Here is an 18,652-nt window from a genome sequence, read left to right as displayed (position 1 = left end):
ACATCTTATCTGTATAATCTGTCAAGATTGGCAGCGGTTCCTTGATTTTCTTCTCTCTTGGGTAGCGAGAGCAATGACTTCGTACCCTGCTTCCGTGATTGATCTGCGAGATATCGACACGCCGGATGTTATTGCTATCTGGGATCGGTCACCACTGTTAAAGCTTTCTTAACGATGCCTGCGTAGAGTGCGGCGTCTGCAAATGAGGCAGCATTCATAAATATGAATTCCTTTTCGGTGTATTAGGCTAGTCTCAATCTCTTTCCGGGGCGAACCCATGCAGCACAGGTCATCGGCCCAATATTGCAACAGGATGGCCCCATCCTAGTCCTTTGTAAGGCCAACCTTTGCCAATTCGATTACGATATTGGGCCAATTACTTGTGCTGCTTGGGAAGCTTCGGGTCCCGGTTTTCGGGATTCGGGCTTTCCCGGTACAGCTTCAGATCGCAAGGTAGTGGAGGCGAACGCGTTGTCCTAGCGATAGATAACAAAGAGGCTTATGACAATGTGAGCCACCGACGAATCTTGGAAGGACTAGCAAACACAAACTGTGGGGAGCAAACGTGCTATCATAGAGGAAAGAAACAGGAACAAAGTGGTGCCTACGCGCTCCTCTGTTCTAATTTTTTTCATCCTGAGTAGTAAGAAAAAGACGTTAGAACCGTCCTGGTATGTGTCATGGGCTACTTAGCATCTTTTTGATAAAACCGAAGTAAGAGCATGCTGAAAGGAGATGCGAACGGTGGAGCCTGTATGCACCGCTCTGTTCGCCTTTCTTTCTATCGCCCCCGAAAAATTCCGCACGAAGATTCCTACACCAAAACATAGCATAGCTAAATCTCGGAGAGCTGGGAACACTAACTTTTCACCTCCTGAAACAGACGACCTCTAAGGAAAGGGTAATCTCAACCACTCTCTTCACTACCACCATGATCGGCCTCGCAAGAATACTTCAAAACATTCAAAGTATAACATGTGAATATTACACGGATGATATACCGATATTGTTAACTAAGTGCTCCCTGGCCAAAAAGCAGGAACGGCTCTAAACAGCAGCCACAGCAGTAGAACAATCCTCGCAACAAAGTGAACTGCAGGGCTCACCGGACAAATCTGAAAACACAAAAGCATAATAATATGGAAAGGGAGAGGAAACCAAGCAGTGCTCATGGACCACCTTGGCACAGCACAGCCGCTGTGCTCATGGGCCACCTTGGCACCGCACAGAACATGATTGACTATTTTTTTCGCTCGCTGAAAAGTTTAGGGTGAGGAGTTTTGTAACTTTGAATACATGTAACGCACAGAACGCACTGTAACGCACAGAACGGAAATCGTGAATTTTTCTCCTTTTTTATTTCATTCAAATTTTGCGAATCAAAGGTAATTTTCTATTCTAAGCGACATATATTTTGTATTCTGCGTATCATTGAAAACAATAATATATTTGCTACACAATGATGTGCTGGAATGAAACAATTTTTTTAATGAATTGGTTAAGAAGCCTTATGCGCACGAGCCGAAATTTCCCGTTTTCGCGTTTTACAAATTCGCGTTTTCGCGTTTCACGGAAGGGGCGTTAAAAACTCCCCTTGTACACCGTATGTGCGATTTTTCTCCTGCGGAATGTAAACATTCGAGTCGCAACATGATTTTTTTATAGACGGTAAAAAACGCTGAGGTTCTAATTTTTCTTTTCCTGTGGCGATCTGGTCTTGCTTTACTGCGAAATCACAAAAGTAACGTTTTGCGTTCTGTTGTGATATACGCATGTTTCTTGAAGAAAACTACACGGTTTCTTGAAGACCGTGTCCAACATCTTCGCTTCAACATATTTAGCGATCCCACAAAATTTTCACAGTAAAAACAAATGCGGATGGAACCTCGGTTGCCATCCTTGTCTGAGCACATCCGTATGCTGGTATTATTACATGAATTTTTTAATCTGTATGAATATTTTTCTTTACTTTTTATGTCAATCGTTCATTGTCATGCATGACAAATTCTTGAAGAGATCATGTGAAGACGTGCTTACCATAACACAGTATGTCCCATCTGCCGAAAAATTTTATAGTCGCCTGTGATCCTTCTGTGCAATCTGGTTTTCATCAACACAGTTATTCGGAATCTTAAGCGTCTGCTATTAAAATAGAGCGCAATATCCAGCGAGCCTATTTTATTTGCTCCCTTTTATAGAAAGCATGCAGGCCCTGCATATTCAGCATACGTAACGTAGTGTGCCCGCTCCCAACTATTCAATATAAGCTGGGACGAATGATTCTTTATGCAGGCAGAACAGGTGGTTCCGATTCATCTTCCTTCTCCGGCATATACATCCTGGATGGCAGGGAAATTTCCACTGTCCAGGGTGACACTAGAAAGTTGTAAACAGAGCAATGCGTTAAAATAAAAATGCGGGAAGGCTTTTGTACATACAAGAGAATGTTTATCAAGTCACATTGAAACACGGCCTGCGTAAGGAAAATTAGTTTTTCTTACACGAATGAGAACCTTTCATGCGAAGTGCGTACTGTGCTTTCATACCGAATGTTTCTGTGCTGATTTCCGCTCCTCATATTGTACTGCTGTAATAGGTGAGAGGGGATTTTGTGCATGATTAAGCGAAATATTAGGTTCAACAATTGGGTAGAGATTTTCTTGAGATATTTCTCGATAACTTCGTAATGTGCTGCTTCGAATGATTTGCTTTAAGAAATAAGTGAAAAAAACCACGACGTCCATCTCTTCCCAGAGAGCAGGTTGTAGCAAAAAATTGGAGAGCCACTTAATCTTCGCCTTTGAGGGTAGGGCCTGATAACGGTAATGGGGACCTCACCTAGCTGGGATCTGCAGAGGACTCATTCCACAATTCGCGTCTCGTTGAACGAGGCTTCTTTAGTGCACGCTGTCGTCTGGAACACCGTCAAACATAGGTAGCTGGTGGGATCACACCTTTGTGCAGACGCTAATTTACCATATTTAGTCATTTTAAGCAGGCAGTGCATGAACCGCGAGATTCCGCTTTCTGATTTTTCTATTTTTGTGGAGTAAATAACCAAAACGCATGAGCTCAAAAAAAGCCCTTGCTGTGTTTCTCTTCATGTATACTCTCGGAGGTTTGCAGCTAAAGTTTTCAGAGGTTCGCGGTAGCGCGATGCATACCCATGTCCACTAATGCCTCAAGCCTGAACTTCCGATCTAACTCGGGAACTCAAGATAGATCCAGAGCACGGCGGCTTTCGATAGACATAAGTGACGCTGAAAAGCCATCTCTGGCTTGTCAAAAGGGTCAATGTAGTGACGCGTCGGTTGGTACCGTGCCATCTACATGTGAAGGTGGCACATGCTGCCAGACAGTGCACCTGATAATGATGGGGGGGGGGGGCGCTCTGGCTGTTAATACAGTTTTTTAATAGCGAATGCATGTTTGCATCCTTTAATCCAAAGCATTCTTGGGGAATTGCGCGAATACTGATCTGGCCACTTATCGCCTTCCACCCCCCTATCTCTTCCCTCTCGCATATTCTCTCTCCCTCCTCTTGTCTCAACGAAGGAAGAGAGATTTTACACTATGGACTTTGCCAACTGCCAACTTTTGTAGGCTGCCGCCACCTGCCGAGTTTGTCAGCTGGCAACGGAATTGATGCACTTGAATCGATGTATATTACCTTGGGTATTTAAAGGAAATTAATGGTTTATACTTTAAGAGGGCTTACCTTCTCAAAGCGACTCAGGATACAAGGGACGCCGTAGTGAAGCGCTCCGGAAATTTCGAACACATGGGGTTCTCTAACGTGGACTGATATCGCACAGTACACTGGCCTCTAGAATTTCCACTCCATTGAAATTCGCCCCCGCGCCGAGCGCAGTAACGACTTTTGATAGGCTTTGCGCTAAGAAGACATTCACAGGAAAAAATGAGGTAGAGACGACAGGAAACAAGCGCAACTTTCAACTTTTATCACGACTTAAGAAGCCAGGCGCACTTATGTATCCACAGAGACGAGCTCCATCAAAGAGTGTAAACCTAACAAACAAACAAGAGAAAGAGCAATGGGGCATGTCTAAGTGAGATTATAAAAAGCCAATAAGGTAAACATATCAACACGTGCCGAGGAAGGGTAAAAAAGCATTCACATGGGTTGACAACAATGCGTAACAACATGAGAATACAGGGCTGCATGAAAAATGACAGCGAAAAGAAACAAGTGCAAAACAACATGAAAATATGCATAACAACAGAAAAAATTTCTTACAATGAAAAAAACAACAAGAGAGACGGGGATAAAAACCCAGTTAAGGGTGGCAAAAAAAGAAAAAAACCCATTAAAAACTTTAAAAACAAACTAATATACAGAGCAGCGTACGGGTTAACTACCCAAAAAGGATAGTTCATCTCAAGAAAGGTGAATAGAAGGCGTGCTAAGTCACTTGTCTTTCTTTAACTCAATGAAAAAGTCTTCAATTGCTTTGCTCTAGGTCTTATCCTGACCCTTCCGTAGAAACATAGTTTCATTAAACTTGGGGTAGCAGTTTCGGCAACTGCTGCAGTGTAACGGAAGCTTACCTCCAGATTTGTTCTTCAAGGTGACGTTGTGCTTGCGGGTGAGCTCATTGAAACATTTCCCGGTTTTCCCCACATACACTTTGCCACACGTCATTGTGCATTGTGTGTACACGGTTTGGTGCTGGACATTGCAGGCCTTCTTAACACGCTTCTTGGTCACCATCGGACATAATTTCGCCAATTTGTTATTTGCTTCCGGGAAGATTTTCACTTACAACAGGCGGGAATCCGTACGGGTTCGTCAGTCGCACCGGTTCCATGCGAAATATTTTTGGCATCATTTTCCCGGCACCTTGAAGCCTGCTTGCAGGGCACATGGATAGCACGTATTTTCAGATACGTCGATGACTATCTTATCCATCTTAATGTACCTACACACTCTGCCGCAGATACACTTGTAAACCAAACTCTCACTGCTTTTGGTTCTTTAGCGAGGGGTCTGAAATTCACGCATGAACGTGCATATCAAGATCGACTCCCGTTTCTAGATCTACAACTTATTTTTACAGATGCTCATGTGTTTTAGGCTTATCAGCCGTGCTCAAAGAAGTCACTTTTTTCCTGTGGTAGTGCCCACTCCAAGATGGTAAAGCGTGGCATTGTGTCTCTTTGAATGAAATCTGCATTAGGAAAATCATTCGCGCACAATATAGGTGAAAGCTTCCAGTGCCAGACCGACCAAATTTTATCTGCAGGTTACCTAGCCCATCTCGTCACCGGCATGTCTGAAAACATTTTGCAAAAAATTAAAAAACCGGAGTATGCTAAACGGGAGAGAGAACATAAACCTGTGCAGGTAATGCCTTACCAGCACGGTCTTTCACACAATTTGAAGAAACTTGGATGCCGTCACGGTGTTGAGCTGGTTTTTTCGGCTCTCTGCAAACTGGCGAAATTATTTCCAATGGTGACGAAGAAACGTGTTAAAAAGGCTTCAAGCATCGAACCACGTACACACAACGGACTGCCAATGTTGTGTATGAGATTTACTTGACGTGCGGCAAAGTGTATGTGGGGCAAACCGGGAAATGTTTCAGTGAGCGCGCCCGCAAGCACAACCTTACCCTAAAAAAAATTGGAGGTAACCTTCTGTTACACTGCAGCAATTGCCAAAAATGCTACCCCAAGTTTAATAAAGCTAAGTTTTTATCTAAGGCTTAGGCCAAGACCGACAGAGAACGAATTGAGGCTTTTTTCATTAGCCTAGGAAAAGAGAAGGGCGTTAGCACGTTTTCTGTTAACATTTATAAGATGAACTATCATTTTTGGATGGTTACATCTAGTCTCTCAACCCGTTCGGTGCTCTGTATTTTAGTTTGCTTTTAGAATTTTAAATGTGCTTATGTCATTTTTGCCGCCATTTGCACGGTTTTTATCCCAATCTTTCTTGTTTATTTTCATTGTCAGAATCTTTTCATGTTGTTATGCACTTGTTTCTTTTCACTGTCAGCTTTCATAAAGCTCGGTATTCTCATGTTTTTATGCAATATTGTCAGCCCATGTGAATGCTCGTTTACCATACCTCGGCACCTGATGATATGTTCTTGGGTTTTTATAATCTCAATTAGATATGCACCATTGGTCCTTCTCTTGTTTGGTTGTTAGGTTCACGCTCTTTGATGCGGCTCGTTTCTGTATATCAGTGGATATATAAGTATGCCTGGCTTCTTTTGTCGTCATTTCAGTTGAAAGTTGCGCTATTTTTCCTGACGCCTCTACCCCGTTTTTTCTTGTGAGCGTCTTTTTAGCGCATATCATACCAAAAATGAATATGTACCAACTATCCCGTCAGCAAGCCTTACCATAACCACTAAGCCACCGCGGCGGCTCGGAAATCAATGTGAAATAAATAAGTTCTCAAAAAAATTAACGTCTAACGGCTGACTCTGTAGATTTCGCAGTAAAGCGCAGGACTGCGTGGCTAAAAAAGCTGCTACAGCTTTTTCGGTCAAATGAGACTTTTAGAGTTTCCCAATTACACAGGCTTATAAGGCATCACAGCTGCGGTTTGTATATTATGTTTTCCTGTTCTATTTGAATCATATTTCTCAGCTTTTATATTCCGACTTCAATTGATTTTGTTAGTCACACACCGTAATGTGTTTGTGTCTGTTATTTACAAAAAAGTTTTAAAAAAAATTCGCTTACTGCAGCTGGACAAAATCGCATGCTAGGCCGTGGCAGAAATTCTGGATTAAATCCGCCCCTGAAAGGACACAAATGAAATATATCCACAGCGATATCTTTCTTATGAAATATTTATTGCGTCTTATTTAATTCATGTTTTCTGAGCATTCTTACTGGAAAAGTAAAGATTTGCATTACTCAATGCATTTGTTACGTACAGAGCATTCGTAAGAGAGGAGAAAGGGAAGTTAAAATTCACGTTCAAGGTACACTTGATTGTTTTCGTTCATATGTGCTCGTCACATAAATATTTTGTTCCCTTGTCTGTTTCTCTGGAATCGTTCATTCGCTTTCCGGAAGACAAGCAAATTGGCAGGCGGTGAGCAGCCGGCCTACAAAAATAAATGCGAGAGCATAGAGCTAATTCATACCAAACGTAATATATTTTTGGGGTGTGTTCCCCTCCCCGAGGTGCGCTTCTCATCAAGGCAGGGTACAAGGTGGCCGACCTGCGATGACGGTCGGGGGTTTCTTCGGCCCGCTTCGTGACCCGCTGATCCTCCGGTTTCGAGTTGAGCAGCGAGGCCTCCCACTGCGATTTTCACTAACTTTGCGAAGGTCTTTCACCTAAATCCCACACTTTCCTGTTCTCGCTATTACAGCGTGCTATTCTTGGTTCAGTTGTCTACGTGCGAACACGTTTTTCTTGCAATAATTGTTTCGCACGCTAGGTTGTGAATGGTTCTCTATCACAAACCGTGACCATTTTTTCGTCTATGACAGAGAGGTGTAAATTATCGCCACTTCGCTTTGCACTCTAATTTATGGTGCTCTGTTTCAGCATTCTGCAGAGTCATGTACAACATTCTCCGACAAAAATTTTGAAAATTTGGATTATTGTAAGATGCTCTATTGAAAATACTGAAGGCAATGATCTATTCTTCTGATACGTAGTAAAATCTTTATTTTTAGGTGTTTCCATCGATCGCATCCAGAAATTGTGGCTGCCATAATAACCAATGGGGAAAGCTTTTGACGATAGTAAAAGCGTTTGCAGAAAAAGTTCAAGATTGCCATCGGGTCAACTGCGGACATATTAATTTTTATGGTGAAATCTTTCATTATATGAGAAAATTGCGTTGAAAAATGGTTTCTCGCTCAATATTGCTTTTGTTCAAAATTGTCAGTATGAGTGCCATTCGAGGTTTCCTTATAGCGAGACCAAAAGATCAGCTGGTGCAGATGATCTGGCGTTTTCTGCGCAGGCAAGCCTAGCGTGGACGAAGTTGTTCGCTTAACTGAGCAGTCAGACAGTCAAAGCAGTAAGTTTTGACAGACTGATTATGTCCTCTAACTTCACTACCGTGCTTGTTTGTGTGGGTCTATGCAGGAGGTCTATTTTTAATTGCGGTTTCACACAGTCCGTTCTTCAACGGTGATCATAATGTAACGTGAAGATGTGCACACCAAAAGGGAAAAATATATTTACAGGGAAACAGCTTACAGCCACGCAGCCGAACAACCGGGCACGCGAAGCCCAGCCGCAGAAACGCACTTCGTCCTCCTCGCGTTCCAAGCGCGAGCGCACCAAGCACGAGCGTTCCAAGCACAAGCACAACCGTAGCATAACTCCCGGCGGCAAAAGCACCGTCCCGGTGCTAAGTGGATGATGTAGCAGGCGTGTGGTACGGTTTGAGACGGACTACATGAACGACGTCAGTCAAAGGTCTAGTGGACGACGTCGGAGCATGAAGAGGTGTAATCTCGTAGGTCCCGTCGGTCACCTGACGGAGAACTCGATAAGGGCCACTGTACTGACGTAGAAGTTTCTCAGAGAGACCTACACGGCGAGAAGGAGACCAAAGGAGGACGAGTGAGCCCGGCGGATAGTGTACTGGGCGATGCCGGCGGTCGTTAACTGACTTCTGGTAGGTCTGAGATGCGGTGAGCCGGTCTCGGGCGATTTCACGGGCCATAGTTGCTCGGGAGATGGCGTCACGTGCATACTCTGAGGTCGAGGCAGTAGAACTCGGTAGTAATGTATCCAATGGCAGCGCAGGATGCCGACCAAACAGAAGGTAGAAAGGAGAATAGCCGGTGGTATCATGCCGCGACGAATTATAAGCAAATGTTACATAAGGCAAGGCAACGTCCCAATCGCGGTGGTCGGGCGAGACATACATGGATAGCATATCGGACAGAGTCCTGTTGAGGCGCTCGGTAAGCCCGTTCGTCTGGGGATGGTAAGCTGTAGTGAGCTTATGCTGCGTGCCACAGGACCGGAGGATATCGTCAACTACTCGGGACAAAAAGTAGCGGCCGCGGTCCGTCAGCAATTGGTGTGGAGCGCCGTGGTGAAGGATTACGTTCTGCAATAGGAAGTCGGCGACATCGGTTGCGCAACTTGTTGGTAACGCACGCGTGATAGCGTACCGGGTCGCATAGTCGGTCGCGACAGCAATCCAACGGTTGCCGGAGCAGGACGTCGGAAAAGGTCCGAGAAGGTCGAGTCCAACACGGTAGAATGGTTCGAGAGGTACGTCAATAGGCTGTAGAAGGCCAGCAGGCAACGTTGATGGTCTCTTCCTGCGTTGACAGAGGTCGCAGGAGGCAACGTAACGCCGAACGGAGCGGTACAGACCAGGCCAAAAGAAGCGGCGTCGGACCCGATCGTATGTGCGGGAGACGCCGAGGTGGCCTGCGATCGGTAGGTCGTGTAGTTCCGCTAGGACAGATGAACGGAGACGGTGGGAGACGACTAGCAGGAGCGGAGGTCCGTCAGGACGAAGGTTGCGGCGGTATAGGACGCCATCCTGAATGACGAACAGTTGCAATGAAGGATCTCGGCTGGCACAGTTGAGGCGATCAATGAGAATACGCAAGGAAGAGTCTTGTCGCTGCTCGTCCGCGATGTTAACCAGATCGGAGATAGCGAAGAGGCACGGGCCGAGGTCGTTGTCTCCAGGATCAGGCGGCTCTACAGGGTGCCGAGACAGGCAGTCGGCGTCTTGATGGAGACGCCCTGACTTGTAATGAACAGTGTAAGAATACTCTTGGAGGCGCAACGTCCAACGTCCGAGCCGGCCTGTGGGGTCTTTCAGTGAAGACAGCCAACAAAGGGCGTGGTGATCGGTCACTACGGAGAATGGACGGCCAAACAGGTACGGTCGGAACTTAGCTACAGCCCAAACAAGAGCTAGACACTCGCGCTCTGTAATTGAGTAATTTCGCTCAGCTGTAGAAAGGAGGCGGCTGGCATATGCAATAACGCGTTCTTGCCCTTGGTGACGTTGGGCTAGCACGGCGCCAATCCCATAACCGCAGGCGTCTGTGCGAACTTCAGTCGGAGCCGACGGATCAAAATGGGCCAGAATAGGTGGGGAGGTGAGTAAGTCGACTAGCGAAGAAAAGGCCTCCTCTTGGGCAGGGCCCCAGGTAAAAGGGGTGTCTTTCTTTAGAAGGTCGGTCAGGGGGCGAGCGGTGCCGGCAAAATTTTTGATGAAACGGCGGAAGTACGAGCAGAGGCCGACGAAGCTGCGCACATCCGTAGAAGACTGGGGAATAGGGAAGTCCTTGACGGCTTTAACTTTAACAGGATCCGGGCGGACACCAGAAGCGTCGACTAGATGTCCGAGAATGGTGAGTTGGCGGCGACCGAATTGACATTTCGACGAATTGAGCTGTAGCCCGGCTCTACGGAAGACAGAAAGAATGCTCGCCAGTCTTTCGAGGTGCGTGGTAAACGTGGGCGAAAAAACCACAACATCGTCGAGGTAACATAGACATGTGGACCATTTAAAGCCGCGAAGCAAGGAGTCCATCATTCTTTCCAAGGTAGCTGGCGCATTACAGAGACCGAATGGCATAACTTTAAACTGATATAAGCCGTCCGGTGTGACGAATGCCGTCTTTTCGCGGTCATTGTCATCAACAGAGATTTGCCAATACCCGGACCGAAGGTCAATTGAAGAGAAATATTTGGCTCCGTGAAGGCAGTCCAAAGCATCGTCTATTCTTGGGAGTGGATAGACGTCTTTTTTTGTTATGTTGTTTAGGTGCCGGTAATCAACACAAAAGCGCCAGCTGCCGTCCTTCTTTTTAACCAGCACAACTGGTGAGGCCCAAGGGCTCGACGAGGGCTCTATGATGTCTTTACTGAGCATCTTGTCCACCTCTTGCTGTATGATGGTGCGTTCTGTACTGGACACTCTGTAGGGTCGTCTGTGAATAGGAGCTGCGTCACCGGTGTTGATGCGATGCGTGACCACAGATGTTCGAGCCAAAGGGCGGTCATCGAAGTCAAAGATGTCGCGAAAAGACGACAGAAGATACCGAAGGTCGTGAGCTTGCCCTGGTAAGAGGTCAGCAGCAATCATTTTTGCATATTCATCAGGTGGTGGGACGTCAGAGTCGCGGCAGTTCGACGAGGGTGGGACGCTGCTCACCGCCGATACGACGCATTCGGCAGCAGGGCACAGCGTGGCGAGCGACATACCTTGTGGGAGCGGCTGAACGTAAGAGGCAAAGTTGAGAACCGGAAGGGACGCTTGATTTGCCGACATGGTGACAATTGTATGCGCAAGGGCAACACTGCGTGTAAAGGGCACATCAGGAACCGGAGTAATGATGTAGTCACCATCGGGAACTGGCGGGACAGAGGAGAAACGGACGTAAGTGGCGGCATCGGGGTCCAGGCGGACAAAGTCGGCGGTGCACAGTCGGTGAACAATTGGATCCGGTGGCTCTGAAGGAACAGGTAGAGCGAGTTGAACGATGCTTGTGGCGCAATCTATAACGGCGGAATGGTCGGTGAGAAAGTCAAGGCCGAGAATGATGTCATGAGGGCAGTGTTCGAGGACAGTGAAGAGCACAGAAGTATGGCGGCCGGCTATTGAAACACGAGCAGTACACATTCCGACGACAATAGACATACCGCCATCTGCAACACGGACCACAGTTGAGGGGGCAGGAGTGAGCACTTTCCTTAGGCGACGGCGAAGACGAGCATTCATGACTGAGACGTGCGCTCCAGTGTCGATCAGAGCGGTAACAGGGACCCCGTCCACGTCGACGTTAAGGATGTTCCGATGAGCATGAAGAGTTAAAGGAGGGTTTTCTGGTCGGGTCGTCAGAGCAGCATCACCCCCAGACGCTGCAGCCATCAGTTTTCCGACCGGGAGCGGACATATGGGGCCGGCGACGAAGGGCGGCGAGGTCGGGGCGATGGAGATCGACGGCGCTGAGGTGACGACGAACGGTTGGTAAGCGGGGTCTGAGCGTGGTGGCCAGAAGAGGTCGTTTCCGAGGGCGAGGGAGAGCGGCGGGAATATGCAGAACCCGGCGGGTAGCGGCTGTAGGTCGAGGACGGACGGCTTCGGCAGTGTCGAGATATGTGGCCAACTCGGGAGCAGTTAAAGCAGATGGGCCTGTCATCAGGTGTTCTCCATTCATCTGGATTGCGGCTGCGTCGAGGGTAGTATGCACGTTCAGAACCGAGCTCCGGGGACATGCGGCGAGCATATGGGGCACTAACTGAGCAAACAGGTTGAATCCCAAGATTGGCAAATTCTTTGCGAACGACAGCCTGTATAAGGGATACTGCTGGAGTACTGTCTGTTGCGGGTGGATGAAACGCAACGGGGGACATTGCCTCTACTTCTTGGCGCACAAGTCGTGTCAGGCTCTCAGATGTCGGCAGACGGCTCGGTGGAGTCGCGTCTACACAGGACGACGTCGCAGTCGTATTCGGCAACCGCGTGAACTGCGGAGAAATTCGGCGGCTCTTCGCTTGTTCGAACCGGCGGCATTCCTTGATGATTGCGTCAACCGTTCCGCAGTCCTTGTATACAAGAAGGTTAAAGGCGTCATCTGCGATGCCTTTGAGCACGTGACCTACTTTGTCGCACTCTGACATAGTGGCGTCGACTTTAATGCAGAGAGCTGATATGTCCTGAATGTATGATACATAGGACTCTGTGGACGTTTGTGCACGGCATGCGAGCTCATTCTTCGCAGCGAGCTGACGCCCGAATGGCTTACCAAACAGGTCACAAAGCTTGCGCTTGCAGAGATCCCAGCTGGTGAGTTCATCCTCGTGGGTCTCGAACCATACCCTGGCAGTGCCCGTCAGGTAGAAGATGACGTTGGCCAACTTTAGGGACGGGTCCCACCTGTTGTGTGTGCTCACGCGCTCGTACATTGCGAGCCAGTCCTCCACGTCGACGCCGTCCGTTCCGTTGAAGGTCCCAGGATCTCTCGGATGGGCAATGATGAACGCCGGGTTGGCGGACGCCGACGGAGCGGCCCCTTCGCTGGTCATGGTTGAAGAGCCGGCGAGCTGACGACCGCTGCGGAGTTCCGTGCTTGCTGTGGCTGTACCCCGCACCTCACACCAATAATGTAACGTGAAGATGTGCACACCAAAAGGGAAAAATATATTTACAGGGAAACAGCTTACAGCCACGCAGCCGAACAACCGGGCACGCGAAGCCCAGCCGCAGAAACGCACTTCGTCCTCCTCGCGTTCCAAGCGCGAGCGCACCAAGCACGAGCGTTCCAAGCACAAGCACAACCGTAGCAATATTTTCAGTGTCACCAGAAAACACTAATGCGAAAACTTCATTTCGAGACTTTTCCCTCCTACTATTTACCGCTCGATTTACTTTCAATTGCCAGGACATGATGTCTTTATCCGGGTGCAAAAAAATGTTACTTTTACCTCGCACTAAGGCTCTCATCTACAATTTGCATACGGAACCATTACCTGTGAAGGCTTAGCTTCAGAAAAAGGGTCAATTTTTTGTCATCTCTGAATTTCCGCCTCTACAATTTTCATGAAACAATTGAATAATGTTTCATCGATAACAATCCTGTACGCATCTGCACATTATGAGGTCGTACAGCAAGGCATTGTTAATTTATGCTTGAAAAATTCCGTAGAAATGTCATCCCCCACTTTATCAGACAGAGCTTTCACGAACAACTGGCAAGGTTGTAAGAAGCAGGCTACCCAGCTGCTATCTGTGTTTCTGTCGCTGAAGGCCTACTGAAGAAGAAGCGCCAGGAACATGAACTACCGTGTGTGCCTTCAGAACGAAAGAAAGACAAAATTGTCGTCATTCCTTACTTTCATTGCCTGTCCCACAATATGAAGAAAATTGGGACGAAAGCGAATGTTCGCGTCGATTTTTCAGCCTCTGAAAAACTAAGCACGCTATCCAAAAAAAATACTTTGCCCGCCGATACGCGTTTACAAAAGCTGCAGTACGCCATTAACAGGGGAAAATTCGTGAAATGCACAGAAGGCATTGTTTATGACATCCCACTTTATTGTGGAAAGCGGTAGGTAGGTCAATCTGGTTGTTGCTTGAATGAGAGGTTTCGTGAACATAAAAACAACATGAGAACTTTTACTGGCAGTAACCTGGCTTTGCACTGTAAGGAGTGTGGTTGTGTGCCATTTTTGAAGAAGTGCTTGATTGTGGCCAGACGTCGGGATCAGTTAACACGTCAAATTATTGAAGCAGCGCGTATCGCGGCTTTCGAAGATAACTGTGCCAGCAATACGTAAATCTCCCTGTCCAAAAAAAGAGCTGGCCTTCTTAGACAATCGTTTATTCGTATATGTGCGTAGCTCCTCATTAATCTAATTTTCATTATTTTTTCCGGACGCATGCGCCGGTTTCCCCTTTCGGATCATGTTCGTCTTGGTCACCTAAGTTTCTGTCAGTCGGAAGTTAGCGCCTGTGTTGTGTGCGTCTTTCTTTGTCCCTTGTCCCGTTTTGCGCTACACTCACATAACATTGTTCATCAATCGGTTTGGTTTGATTTGGCTTATGGCGGTCTAACGTCCCACAGCGGTTCAGGCTATGAGGGACGCCGTAGTGAAAGGCTCCGGAAATTTCAACCACTTGGGTTTTTTTAACGTGCACTGACATCGCACAGTACGCGGGCCTCTAAAATTCTAAGGACGCAATTTTGTTTTGGGATTTCTTGACGCGGACCTTGAAATGGCGAATTTATTTCACTTCTCATACATTCGATACCTCCCCGTAGTGCATTGTGTTGATGAACTTCTTGATATGTTTTTTTTCTGACTAGACTACACACCATATGGAAAACTAGAATGAGGCATCGGAATTGTGAATACGTTGTTTCGACGAATTTGATTTCTGCCAAATGTTTGTTGAACTAAGGTATGTGTAGGAACAGAACGAATTTAAACCGGAGTGGCATTCCTTATTGGTGATGTGATCAGCCTTACCACCCGTGCAGTGGTCTGTTGCTGTGTGGTTTTGAGATGTCTTCCGTGGCATTTCCTAAAACCTTTGTAAATTGCTCATCTAAATATAATACACTTTCAGTGTAGTGAATGGGATGTTTTAAAAAGGCGGTGATAACCTAGTGTTTTCTTGCAGTGGCTAGCGAATGAAGGTATCTGGGCAGTCGCGGGTTCGAATCCCAGTCGCAGCAGTGTTCATTTTGGTCATTTATTTATTTATGGCTGAACCAAGCTCTGTCTAAACGTTAGGTCTCACAAAAACCTTTCTGCCGCTATGGCATCGTGTCGTAGTGTTTCGAGTATAAATAATATATGTTGCTTACAAAAGAAGCCTCCTTGCCTAAATTTCACAATGTAGCACAAAAATATTAAACGTTTTAGTAGGAAAATAAAATAAAGTTATAAAATACGTATTTTTGCTTTAATATAGAAACACATTTAGTATTCCAAGTTACACAACTGTTCACGGTAAACAATCCGGTCAGCAAGAAAGAAAAAACAAATGCCCGCAGGCAAAGATTTGGGCTACTGCGCAGTGTAGAGTCAAGGTGGACACCTTGCCATCCTGCAGCTAACTCTACGCTACAGTGCTGGTAGCAAGAAAAAGTTCAGAACATGCCCAGTGCTTTCAAAGAAGCCCTGAAAGCAGAGAATTTCTTCGGCAAAGATGGAATCGTTTGTGAGAGAAGGCCACCGCTCAATAGTCCGAGCAAAGAGGAGCGGTCATTGCTGTTCGAACTAAATAAAATCAATGGACCTCCTCTGTTTGCACAAAGCTGTCGCTCGCGTCTACTAAGTCAAGTTTCCGTGACTTGAAATCCCAAGAACAGCGTCGGTGGTTAGCAAGCTCAGCGCGGGAAGACGACGTAACTTTGGGCGCCATGCTTGAGCAATTGCTCGGTGCTCACAGGTCTCCCGCGAAGCTTAAAAATACTCCATCATACGGCTGACGAATATACCGACTCTGAACGCGAAGTAAAGTACTTTTGCATCACACCCAACGGCGCTACTTGCCCAGATGCGACTGGGATTGCTCAGAACGGCATATCTTATGCCATCGTTCAAATTGAACCATTTGAATAGACGCGATAAGTAGACAGTTAAGCGCTGGCCATCTGAAAAGATCTCAGCGCCCCACTCGTTAAGGTGAACATTTCACAACCAAAAATACTATGACGCTGATTTCAATGGGGTGTCTTGTTTTGCTTATAGAGTAGGGCCTTTTTGTGAAAATTTCACCAATTTTGTACTTACTCGGAGATAGCAAGCAATGCGGCCAAAAGCAGCAGGTAGATCCCACCTGGGCGCATCTAGATTGATAAGAAAAAGTTACAGGGATTAAAAGACGGCTCTCTCCATAAAGATAGACTTCAAGCAGTGGTCGTCAGCAAATTATTTTCCTTGTTAAAGCTTATTAGAACATATTTAGTGTTTCTTTACAGCAATAACACCAGTACTCAACCCTACTGATGGCTCCTGTCGGCAATATTTAGTGCAAAGTCCTCAACAGCACCGGTAGAGATAACAATACAGGCAGCCTACTTGGTTGTTGCTGCAGCGCCTGCCTAGTTGTATACGTAATAAAAAATCAAGCGACTTCTAAGAGCCCGGACTTCAAAAAAAAATTGCACTTGTCTCACAGAGGTTAGAACCGCTTCCAACAGGCCGCTAAATGTTCAAGATGCATGCGATGATATTAAGCTCGGTTAATAGATGCGCTATGCCAATCATAATATTGAAACTTCTGTGTGACATCACATTTGCTTTATGTAAAGTGCGTGGGCATTGTATAGCTTTCAGAAGAAGGATCCTTTTCACAGTCAGATAGCCATCAGAGGAGCAATATTGCATGTTCCCGCAGCTCCACGCGTCGAAATGGCAACAGTGCAAATCGGAGTTTCTAGTCGACGTTCCAGCACGATTTGTAATTGCGAAGAAAATTTGAAGACTAAATTTTTCAGGATGAACTTTGTCTTTCAAGCATGCGTTTTCAATTTGACTCTTGAAAGTAGTGCAAAGAAGAGAGATGGACAGAAACTGAATATTAGGGGTCAAACTAATCGTTCAGGAAACTTTCAGCCTGCCTCACCAGGCCTAACTGTACTCCAGGCAGCTCCGCTGGAAATGGGGCGATGCAAGGGGCGCAAGATGAGAGGGCTGTGGGACCGTGTACCGTGGGAACAGAAAGGTATTTACAGTACCCGGATACCCAGATTGAGGACGTTTTTAGACATGTCCACGATGATGACGACGTTATCTACCAGCGCCTTGTTCTATTACGTTCGGCTTGAATGCATTGGTTACCGATTTCAAGCCATTTCGGCATGTTTTGCTGCCCTTTGCGCAGCTGTAAAAATGTAAATATTGTCCAGCTACAATTGCGCTGAGAGCTGACACTAGAGAAAACAAAAAATTGTTCCGTCGCACCACCGTGCGAAGGGTGTGCTCTTGGGGTGGGCGCGTTCATTGCTTACTCTGTGCGGAATGATATTTTCCCGGGCGTGGAATTGCATTGGCATTCATATAAAAAATTCGAGATGTATAATGCTGAATATCCTATTATTTTGAAATTGAATAATTTTATTTAGTATTCACTGCGGCAACAACATGCTTAGCCATCCTCCAAACGTGCTTCTAGCCGCAGAATTAGCACAACATCCAGTGAAGTAATGATCCTAGCTTTTAAAAAATGCTTGCATAGAGTGGTGTTGAACGTCCAGCGGAACGCACCTCCCTGGCATTTGATGTTGGAATTGAAGCGCTTTTGGTTATTTAAAAAAGTATAACTAAATTTGGCACCGTTATTTGAACTTTTATGTAAATTTCAGAGTGGCTTTTTCTTTTGCACTTGAATTTGTGGATGCTTAGTAAAATAGATTTTAGACTATTCAAGTTGTCTCTGATGATGGAAATCAGTAAAAAGAAATTGTTGAACTTTTATTTTCGTCATGCTCAGAACTTTCTGTGCTGTTTAGTGAAGATATTACTTAACAAATTAAAGGCAAACTTAAGTACGCAAATCAAGAATCTAACATTTCTTCAAAAATTAACTTAAAAGCAATACCGCGTATATATGAAAAAAAATCTACAGCGTTATTCCACTACTGAAGGTCAAAATATTCATGCAAAAAGAAACGGAATAATTATACTGCCATCGTTTACGAAATGCGGAAGGGATGAAAACAACAATCGCGCAAAAAAAAAATTTGAGAAAAAAACGTAAATTTTTTTTACGTTTGTTCAGTTTGTTAATGGCCTCGCTTGTTTATCCTTTTTGTCAAAGAAATTCAATAATGCAAATAACGGAGGCTCTGATCTCTCCGCTTCACGATGACCCCGAACGATTTTAAGATCTTTGAGTTCGCTTGCCACAAAGTCGTGGAATCCACGATGCGCCAGGACCATGAGAAGGGCGATTTGCTCAGAGGGTTTTAACACTACACATGATGAAAACGTTTTGTTTCCATTTGCACTGTATTTTTGCTGTGAATTTTGCTACGAGACAAAAGAAGACCCGAGGTTCACGACAAAGTATCAATTGAAAAATGGGAAATGTCTACCATATTGTCTATTTACTTCGCCACCTGCCCCCTCAAAGGCATATAGAACGTGCGAAAATGAAAAAAGATCAGTAGTTTGTCAGGAGAGGCTTTATGTCGAGTTCATTTTATTTTC

General features: G+C 45.9%; 1 long non-coding RNA gene across 3 annotated transcripts; it reads right to left on the bottom strand.

Moving 5' to 3' along the window:
* Positions 1–2,161: 2,161 nt before the first annotated feature.
* On the bottom strand, positions 2,162–16,633 carry LOC144100274 (uncharacterized). Of its 3 annotated transcripts, none has more exons than XR_013307589.1 (4): positions 16,445–16,633; positions 16,232–16,287; positions 6,718–6,775; positions 2,162–2,376 (listed from the first exon to the last, which is right to left on the bottom strand). It is a non-coding gene; the product is annotated as an uncharacterized LOC144100274 (long non-coding RNA). The 3 variants fall into 3 exon arrangements; XR_013307590.1 differs by having other exon boundaries at positions 16,520–16,633; XR_013307588.1 differs by having other exon boundaries at positions 16,440–16,630.
* Between the last annotated feature and the right edge of the window lie 2,019 nt (positions 16,634–18,652).

Source organism: Amblyomma americanum, chromosome 8 (assembly GCF_052857255.1).
Source record: "Amblyomma americanum isolate KBUSLIRL-KWMA chromosome 8, ASM5285725v1, whole genome shotgun sequence".
NCBI classification, from domain to species: Eukaryota; Metazoa; Arthropoda; class Arachnida; order Ixodida; family Ixodidae; genus Amblyomma; species Amblyomma americanum.
Note: the sequence above shows the minus strand (reverse complement) of the source record. Positions and strands in the feature narration are given on the sequence as shown.